Below are 9,740 nucleotides of genomic sequence, written 5' to 3'. Positions count from 1 at the left end.
TCATTTTTTGAACTAAAAAAAATCATATCTTTCCAATTTGGAGAGAAGGATGTTGTAGCAGAACCAAGTTTACCATAAGAGGATCTCAGCAGCAGCTAAATGCTGGGCATATATACCCCAGCATCAGAGCAGGCTGTCAACAATAGGACTCCTTTGGCACTATAGAGCAGCTCATCATTGGAGCGCTACAAGCTGCATGATACAGCACTTAATTTCAGACAGGTGGCAGAGCTGAGAAACCCCAAATCTTCCAGGAATGACTCTAATTAACTTCTGAGTATTTCCAAAGTGAACTGTCATTTCCCTGCTGGGTGAGTGCTCATCTGGGCTGCTGCAGACAAGGCATCAAGCACTCAGCCACTTCCTTGCACATAACCAGTGATAGGACCAGCAGGGATCTGGTAAGGCTTTTGGCCTCCTACTGTGCTTAAATTATGATTTAATGCTGAAAAGTTGGTATGGCAACCAAATGCTTGGCAACCAACTACCACAGCCAAGGAACAGGCTCCAGAACTGGGCCAAATAAAAGCATTGCCCAGTTTTCTGCGGGCAGACCCGTGCCCTACATACAGTTCTGTCAGTGCTTTTCTGTGAGTGAGAATGACATCATAAGGAAGCATTATTAATAACCTGGGCAGGTCTGCAGGGAGTGCATAGCCAAAGTTCTCTGGAATACTCCAAATGGACCCTGGCGCCTCATCCAGGCTCCTTTTGCTCCATCCACCAATTGCTGGAGGTTGCCAGGAGACAGCCGTGCTCCGCACTAGGGCTTGCCATTAACTGCCATTGTGCTTCCCCTGTCTCCCTCCTGCTCCCTCAATGACAGGAGCCTGGCAATGCCCCACTTCTCCTTCCTGACACAATAACTTCTTTTGATTTGAGAGTTCTCAAAAGACTTTTGCTTTTTCCACAGCAAACTGCTGAGCAAAACCCCAAACCCACACCAGTGCAAACTTGTATGCACAGTGTGGAAAAACAATGCAAGTGCTTTAAAGATAGAGGTGACCTGAGCGGAAGCTGGGGAGATAAACAGAAGTACCATATCAGATGGAGTGACAGCTCCTCCTTCCTCTATAAGCACAGTGTCTGCATCTCCTGAAATCTGATGTATTTAATTGCTTTCTTTATAACCCTGTATGGGAAACTTGGATATGGACTCAGTGTCAGCCAATACAGTGCGACCTTCCCAAGTCCACAGGCACTGGTGCCAGTGTCTTAGTTCAGAGCTGGGCTGTTATGCAGGTAAGAGAAGCTAATCAGTTACAGGGCTGCTATGCCAAGTACTGTGAACCAGCGATCAGACCGTACTGCCATTCAGCACAGCCTTTCACAGTCAGAGCAGAAATGAAAAGATGCAGAACTACCTACAGAAATCTTCCAGACACACAAGAAGCATAGCACAGGTCCAGCACAGCTAAACTGGTCTCCTGGTGTATGGATGGGGATGTTTATCTGTTCCTCTCCCTCTACCTTTAAGGAAAGATCCAAGCTACAGAGAAATCAGCACATGGACAGCAGTAAAGTGAAGAAGCATAAGGAGGTCCGCAAGCACAGAGACACACAGCCGAGGCTTTGTTCTGCTTGTGTTTACTAGCAGGGCAAACACTTCAGCATTGTTTCTGTTGGACAAACTGTAACTGTCCAGCCAGGGAAGATCTAGTTCCAGCTGGTCAGAGCTGTTTTCATTCCTTACCTCTTCCCCCTCCCTCCTCAATAATCTATGGATCCAGGAAAAACAAAGCAATGACAAGCTGCCCATTGACTTCTTTCCCCGCCTCACATTGATACTGAGCTAACAAGTCTGTACCTCTATTTCAAGTAGAACTGATATGCTTTATGAAGTGTAGCTTGAAAGGTCAACTCAGAATTGACTGACTCAAAGCCATTAAGGGCCTTCTGCTCAGTAACATTAGGAGCAGTGGAGAGTGCAATGCCCTTTTGAAATCCCCACCGAAGCGCTCTCAGGCTGCGCTGCTCATGCAGCAGTTTGATACTGCTGGAGCACAGCTACACAAATCTCAGAGCTACCAACTAACACCAGTTTTGCCTTTTACAGCATCTGAGGAACAAGTAGTGCTCAGCCACTCACCACTCAGTACCTGGGTATTGAGAGATGACTGGGAGAGAACTTCCATCTCAACAATTTCCCATTAGCTGCATTGTTCTGATAATGTGGCAGTTTCAGAATCTCTCCCACTAACCCCAGTGCTGTCTGGGGTGCTGGCCCTTCTTCAAGGGCCGAACTCAACCATCAGTTCCTATTGGTAGCCTTAGTTAATTAGAACAGAATTCATCTAGATCAGTGCCACTTGTGATCTATAGTTCATTGGTAACTAACTCTTCCAATTGCCCTTCAGGTGTTCAGGCCCTCTCAGTGTAGTGAAATGAAGAGGACTGGAGGAAAAAAATAATATGCAAGTGCAGAGAACTTCACTGGGGAAAAAGACCCGTGCATACAGAACCAGCAATCGGATCTGTCCCCAAAGGCAGACCCAGAATCCTGAGAGCATAGGCAGCCCACCCCACCAGAACCACACCCCAAAATGCATTTTCCAAATCATCTTCATTTTGCCATATGGCATTTTGCAACTTTTTTCATTCATCCCTTGTCGGTAAGTTGGTTTCTCCCCTACCAAAATGTCTCCAGAGAGCCAGAGAAACACACAAGCTTTGCAGAGTGTGGATTAAAACTCAGTTCATGATGTCACCCTGAACCTTGACTTTTGGTTCCTGGTCACACAATAGGACTGGAAGCTGAGTGCACAGTTCACATACATACAGATTGAGCTTACAGATGTTGCTAAGGAAGCACATTTCCAGGACTACAAAGCAGATCACGGAATCCAAACCAACAAGCACAACACAAACCCTAGAGTTTCTTATTTACTGTCTTCACTCCTGCATCACTGTTCAAATAGAGTCAGAGAAAACAGGCTTAAAACACCTTGCATTTTGTGTGCAGAAATTTCGTGACCCAGAAATCCATTTTTCCCCCCGTTTTCCCTGTGAGTGCTGAACAGGGATGGCAAGCACAACCAGGAGATGTGTGAGGTGAGCTCACACCAGCAGGGCACTGCCTGCCCTCCCTGCTTGTTCCTCCCTTTAGCAAGAACACTACAGATAAGCTTCAGTTGATCTGAAGGGAGGAAGTTACTGCCGGATGCAGAGTCAGGAAGGACAGCAGCCTATTGCACAGAGAAACAGCTCTAGTGGAACAGTTCTCTTCCCATGAAGATGAGAAAACAAGGCTGTTAACCCTCTGAGTGCTGTCTGTGCTAGGTTCTCCACCTCAGTCATTTCAATGGTAAGGGAAGAGGCCTTCCCTTTCAATGGAGAAAACAACGGAAGCTCTCTGATGGCCTGAGCTGACAGCAAAGAGAAGTCCCCAAAACCTGAAGCAGGGATTTTATACCTCAGTGTGGCAGGTACTGAGCCCTTCCCTCTGCCCTTGGCTTCCAATGTAACCTTAATTGATACCTTTAACAGATATCACATACAAAGTGTTGAGGGGTCAAGACCAGGAAGCCAGTGCAGACAGAACAGCCTTGGTTCAGTCATTAAGCAAAAGATAGGGGCAGGGGAACAGGAAGAAAAAAAGAAAGCAAAGGACAGGGCAGTACTCTTTGTGTGTCCCAGAGCAGGCCTTTGCCTTATTCACTTACATCTGCTGTTTGCTTGGTGGGAGCTGCACCTTGTGATTGGCCTCTATTTTTTGTTAGTATTGTTTTATTTTACTTTCTTAACACTATGGGTCTGAAGTTCTCTGGGACTTGCTCACCATAAGGAACTCATGCTCACTGACCAACTTCACACAACCAGCCACTTGTTACCTGATGAGACACTTCACAGTTAAACATTCTGATAAGATAAGGGTACATCAAAGGTGTGACTCACTACAACAGCCTTTCCATGCTCCTTTGGCCTTGTCCCTGAAGCACTGCTGCTTTGAAGTATAGGTACTTACAGGAGTCCTTCAGGGAAATCTCCATCTTGTGTTACATTCCTTTATCTATGCCTGTACCAGAGATAAGGTACAGCACCAGCATGGGCTGAAACATGCTGCAGTGACTTAGCAGCACCAACAGCCACACCTCTGTGAGGTTCAGGTCACCCCATGAGACAGGTACAATGCCCCAACAAACACAGTGACAGCCTAAGCAAACACCTGCCACATGGTCACGTGCCCCAGAGCTTTCTGTTTATTCATGCAATTTATTACCTCTGCTGAAGGCTACACTCCTCATCCCTTCATAAAAACAACACTGCACACAAACATCAGCTGTTGCAGGATGAAGGGCAGCATTTCTCAAGGGCTGAGTGCAAGTAGGGCAAGCCAAACCTCCTGATTCCCTTCCCCCCATTGCTTGCAAGTGCACTTAGACATCAGTTCAGTGGGAAGGACAATGAGCACCAGCTGCCATCAGTCACAGAAACATCTCCTACCTGGATTTGCTCCTGAAGAAAGTATAGGACTTGAGGACCGTGGCACAGAGTTACCAGCACTTACACTACTTCAAGATCAAAAGAAGTATTTTTTTTTACAAGCAGATTCCAAGGACAAAGCAGCAAACATAACACATAGCCTGGGAACATCACACAAGTATAAATCTACAGTAAAGAATGCATTAGATAATACAATTACCTTGAAGGAGAACAGCACAACCGAGGTCACAAAAACACACCATCTCCTATCACTGGAGACCAAGCACACCTATCTGTCCTTTGCCCTTTTATGCTGTTTGCAGTCAGATGGGATGCACCTGCTGTGAGAACCCATCTGTCATGATAGGTCAATGCCCTAGAGGAAGATGGGCATTAGAGAGATGCTCACACCATTATACTGCAGTTTTTGTAACATTGGTTGCTGGTTTCGTAGAATCATAGAATCATCAAGGTTGAGAAGACCACTAAGATCACCAAGGCCAACCCTCCTCACCACACCACTAACCATGTCCCTCAGTGCCACATCTACCCTGGCATGCCAGGTGAAAAAGAGTGGAATCCCACACACTTCCCATTTGAAAGCTCAAACCAAATGGTGTTATCTCCATTCTCATAGTCTGTGCCACACAGACTCAATCTATACCAAATGGTATTTTTTAATAATGTAAAATAGATCTGGACTGAAACACATCACCGAGCCCCATTTTTTTTGTGCCAGAGGTTCAATCTGAGCAGCAGAGTCATTTTGCAGCTATTAGCAAGTCTTCCCTTCTCTGGCCTTGATATGCTTTCTGAACAGGCCGTGGCTAATTAAATAAGGTGATCTGTCCAGCTTTCAGGTGGCAGAGCTGGTGGCATCTCCTGGTCATGGAGGTTGAATGGTATGCATCATCCCATGTTGTGCAAGCTTTATTATTCTAAAAGCCAAGTCACCCATGTAAGAAACCAGCCCAAAGCAAAGGTGAAGGATGTTTCATGCTTCCTGAGCTCAAAGTCGCCCCACACATCTCTACCCAGGAGACTGAAAGACCTCTCATTGCCGGTGGTTTGGCAGAGACTGGAAGCTACAGGTTAGAAAACAAACAAACAGCAAAATAATCCTTTGAAATAACATCCATATTCAGTGATGCAGAGAATGCAGTGGTTGAGAGGTTTATTTCTTGGGTAATGGAGAGGAAGGTGCAGTTCCCTTCTTGCACTGAGCACATTGATACAAGAGGTGCAAAAAGCAAGAGCTGCTTCACTTGGAGAAAGGAAGGAGGGGGGAAGTGCAAAGCACGGAGACAGATCACGTAGGCAGAACAGGAAGCTCCGCCAAAGAGGAAATACTGGAACGCCATCTTACAATTATTTTTTCTGTGAAAGTTTGGGCAGTTCAAAGAGGTGAAACAAAGGCAGTTTTCTGCTGAGTCAGCGACCCAAGCCCATGTTCTGCAGCACGTGAGCTCTTGCATCTTTCCCCAGTGAGCAGCCACTATGTGCAGCAGCTCTGTGCCACTGCAGGGACTGAGGCACTCCTGAAAACATGCCCCACACACAGCTCCTTCCACTTCATACCCAAGGCACTAATAACCTGGAGTAATCACAGGCACATAACTCCTTCCTTCTGTGAATTAAAATCATGACAGACATTCAACTGTAGCCTTTCTTCAAGCATTCATGGCTACTGACTGTGAATGAATGACAAGGGGAGGATCAATAAGCACTTTCTAACCCAGACAACTGAAGTAACTGTAGCTTCATGGGCCTCGGTGGCAAGTGTCCATTTTGTTTGTTCAGTGCCAGGGGATCTGTAGTGCAAAAGCAAATGGCCTCCCTAAAGCTAATTTGGATAATCCCATGATCCCTGCAACAACAAAGAGACCATATTTCCAAGCACAAAGATGGCCCTGTAGTCAGAAGCTCTGAAGCTGAAAGACTCTTTGTTTTGTGCAATCAGCATCATCTCTGAGTTTCCTTAGAGCCAATGCAGAGAAGACCTCGCAGCAGCCTCTATATTGCTGAGCGTGAACCTTCGTTGTCCAACGTGTGGGGCTCCTCCAGTACAGAGCGTGGTTGTTGTAGGACACAAACAGCTCACATACACACATGCACAATCCAGCCAACCTGCTTTTATTTGCTGTGGGGCTTCAGGGAAGTCTATTATCCATTTTTGCTGAGTGGACGGTTGTTCCACTGCTGGTGAAAGGCAGTTTTCAGATGGCCATCAGTGGTGATCTCAATCTGATGGGCCAGCAAAACATTGCATGAACCACAAAAGAGTTTGCTTTCCTTGGCAGCACGCCCAATTCTGTCATATTAGTGCTCTGCCAACAGCCATTGTCCTTGACAAGTGACTCTGCACAGGCAGAACAGGATCCACTGCAGCAAAAAATCTTCCCATGTCCTACATTGCTGGCATCTCTGGAGCCTGCAGAAAAGTTCCAATATCTGCCAGGGCCAGAGAATTCATGTTCCCTGGAATGCAGAGCTTTTCAAAGCTTGATGGCAATGATTTGGTATTGGAAAAAGCCCCATCTAGGAGAAATTAGCCATGAAATATAAGCGAGAGGGGCCTAGGCAGGCTGTGTGGAGGCAACAAATGTGATGTGCTGCAAAGCGGTTGGCCAGCTCGAGCTGAGGCCCCGTCAGACTGCTTAAATATTGACAGCGAGTGTTTTTCTTTTAAGAAAGGAAGTGAAAGAACATTGCGTGAGTCACAGAAAAGTTCCCCTATGCAAAATCAGAGCTGAAGGGGAATTTCTGGGAGGCAGTGAGAGCAGACAGCGCAGAAGTGGCATGGTGGTCCATCCGCCCCCTGGCTCCTGTATGGGGCATTCAGCCTTTGGGTAGTGATCTGCTTCTATAGACAGACTCTATCTCAAAAATGGGCTGAGGAGCTCTGTAAGTACCAATTTTCACAAGGGAATGTGATTACCTGGGGGCATTCAGGTTGTGTTTGAAGGAGGTGACTTTCCACAGCAGCGTTAATGGCTGCTGCCTGGGAACATGCAACTGCTCAGCCCCAAAGAGGTGCCCTGGTGCACAACACCCCACACTTCTTTGGTAGTCTCTTGAGCTACCTTGAAGGTTTTCTCATAAAGCAAGAAGATAACAGAGAAGCCCAGGAACTGGTTTTGCTCCATTTATGTGACAGAATCTGTGCACCAGAACAGGGTGCTCATGAAGGAGACCTGAGTGCCACAGAAACACATTACACTTGTAGGTCTCAAATATAAATCTATTGTTGCTGTGCTCTGATATCTGCGGTTTCTGCTGGTCTTCACCTTGATATTTCCACTTCTCTTACTCACATGTCTGTGCTTCCTCTTCCACCCCAGCAGACGGCCAGCGAGTTTTGCACTGTGTAACTGCTCCTTATAAACTGAGAAAGCATTGTCCTCTTTGGAGCTGAGAGTCACCCATGCCTGAAACAAAGGTACAATTTCCAGAGGCCACTTGGGATTTGACTGTTCAGTTAAACAAACAAATGGAACATCCCAGTCCTTTAAGGTGTTTAGGAGAAATTCCTCTCTAAATGCAGCAGCTTAGTGAAGTACAGAGGCACATTATTAGAATCATAGAATCACAAGGTTGGAAAGGACCTGTAAGATCAGCTAGCCCAACCGTCCTCCCTTTACCATCCCTACAGCAAACCACTAAACCATATCTCCTAGCTCCCTATCCAGAGGCCTCTTGAACACTGCCAGGGATGGCGACTCCCTGGGCAGCCATTCCAGTGCCTGACCACTCTCTGAGTGGTCTCAATATATTTTCATGTGGGTTTTTTTTCCTATTTTTTTCTGGAAAACCTCAAGATACTAAGTATGTTAGATTGGTAGAAACTTGACAGGTGTTAAACATAATACTGTTTCCCACTGAGGGAAGGTATGCCATTGGTTTGAATGGTGCTAGGTTCTCCAGCTATCCTGGTGCTTTGAGGTGGATGTCATAATTGTGTCACTGCTGTAGGCCCATCTGGCAAAGGATTGTGACTGAGTGTGGTTGCTGCCATGGGACCTGCTATGTCTGCAGTACTTCAGAACTGTCAGACTTTGCCCCTTGGTGCTGTGAGTGAGTGGTCCTGGCTTGTTCTGCTCACTGATAGCCACTATTTTCCTTAACAGTGTATAAAAAGTAGGTAACTTGCTTGGAAGAAAGGTTTAATGGAAGATGAACGACGCTGCCTATTTTGAAGTTCTCTAGGATATTCTTCAACAGTTCAAGGAATGATTTGCACAGCTTTGAGGTTCACTCAGTAGCCTGGGATTGTACAATACATCTGTCTGGTCATTCCATGCTGTTTCCTTAGACTCTGCAAAGCTGTCTGGTTTACATGATAACTCCATCCAGATGCTGGCCTACAAGGAGCACTCACTAGGCAGAACAACCCTCTGGTCTTCTGGATGCTAAATTCCTCAGATCCATTTTGCAAGGAAGGAACATAGTACCCCAAACAGTAGCGATTCTGCAGGAAGTTCCACATCTTATCAAGCAGCTCCCTTAGAGCTGCTGACACCCACCCAGCAGTGACATCAGGCTTTGTTTGTGCCAAGTATTCATGGTGTGGGAAAGGGGCAGTTTGGACTCGCTCTACATTAGGAAATTTTCCTGCATTCTCATGCATGCACTCAGCAGGATGCAGCTTGGGGTGATTCTCCATGAGAGGTCATAAATTTGCCAGCGGTCACGTGCCGGAGGCCAGCAGGAGCACTGGGATTTCTGCAGGAGTGGGAGATTTCTGTAGTAGTCTGAAACTTGCTATGAAGCTATTTTTATATTGACCCCTTGTTTTCCCTGCAGCCGAATGCACAGCTCCCCTTCCTGTCTCCTTGCTGAGCTTAACAATCTCCTCTGGCTCTGAGGCCGGAGGCTGCCTGTGCTGATAGCCATAAATGCTGCCCCAGAGGGAGAACTGCCTATAGTTCTCCACACAGGCTTACAAAGCTGCTGCATCAATAATGTAGCTTTCATTAGGATCATCTCCTGTGGTTTCTCAGCAGAATTTGGAGGACATCAGGCTAAGCAAGGAAGGTGCACAACTGGAAGGTGTGCTGTAAGCCCGATACCTTATATATAGGCATAAAGATGTCTTCTCTCTAATGCAGTTTTCTAGCACAGTGGAAGTATTTCAAAGCAGGAACATTTGTCAGCGAGCCTTCAGCTGAGAGTATGTTCTTAAACTGTGATGTGGGGCATCCACGCTGTGGTTCCAGTGTCATTGCTTTGGCTTTTTCTTTGAGTTGGCAGATAATGACAGTGCTGATGTGATTTCCTACCTGAACTGAAGGACAGGCACATGTCCTTGGGAGCAGCTC

The sequence above is a fragment of the Coturnix japonica genome, chromosome 4 (genome assembly GCF_001577835.2).
Source record: "Coturnix japonica isolate 7356 chromosome 4, Coturnix japonica 2.1, whole genome shotgun sequence".
NCBI classification, from domain to species: domain Eukaryota; kingdom Metazoa; phylum Chordata; class Aves; order Galliformes; family Phasianidae; genus Coturnix; species Coturnix japonica.
Note: the sequence above shows the minus strand (reverse complement) of the source record.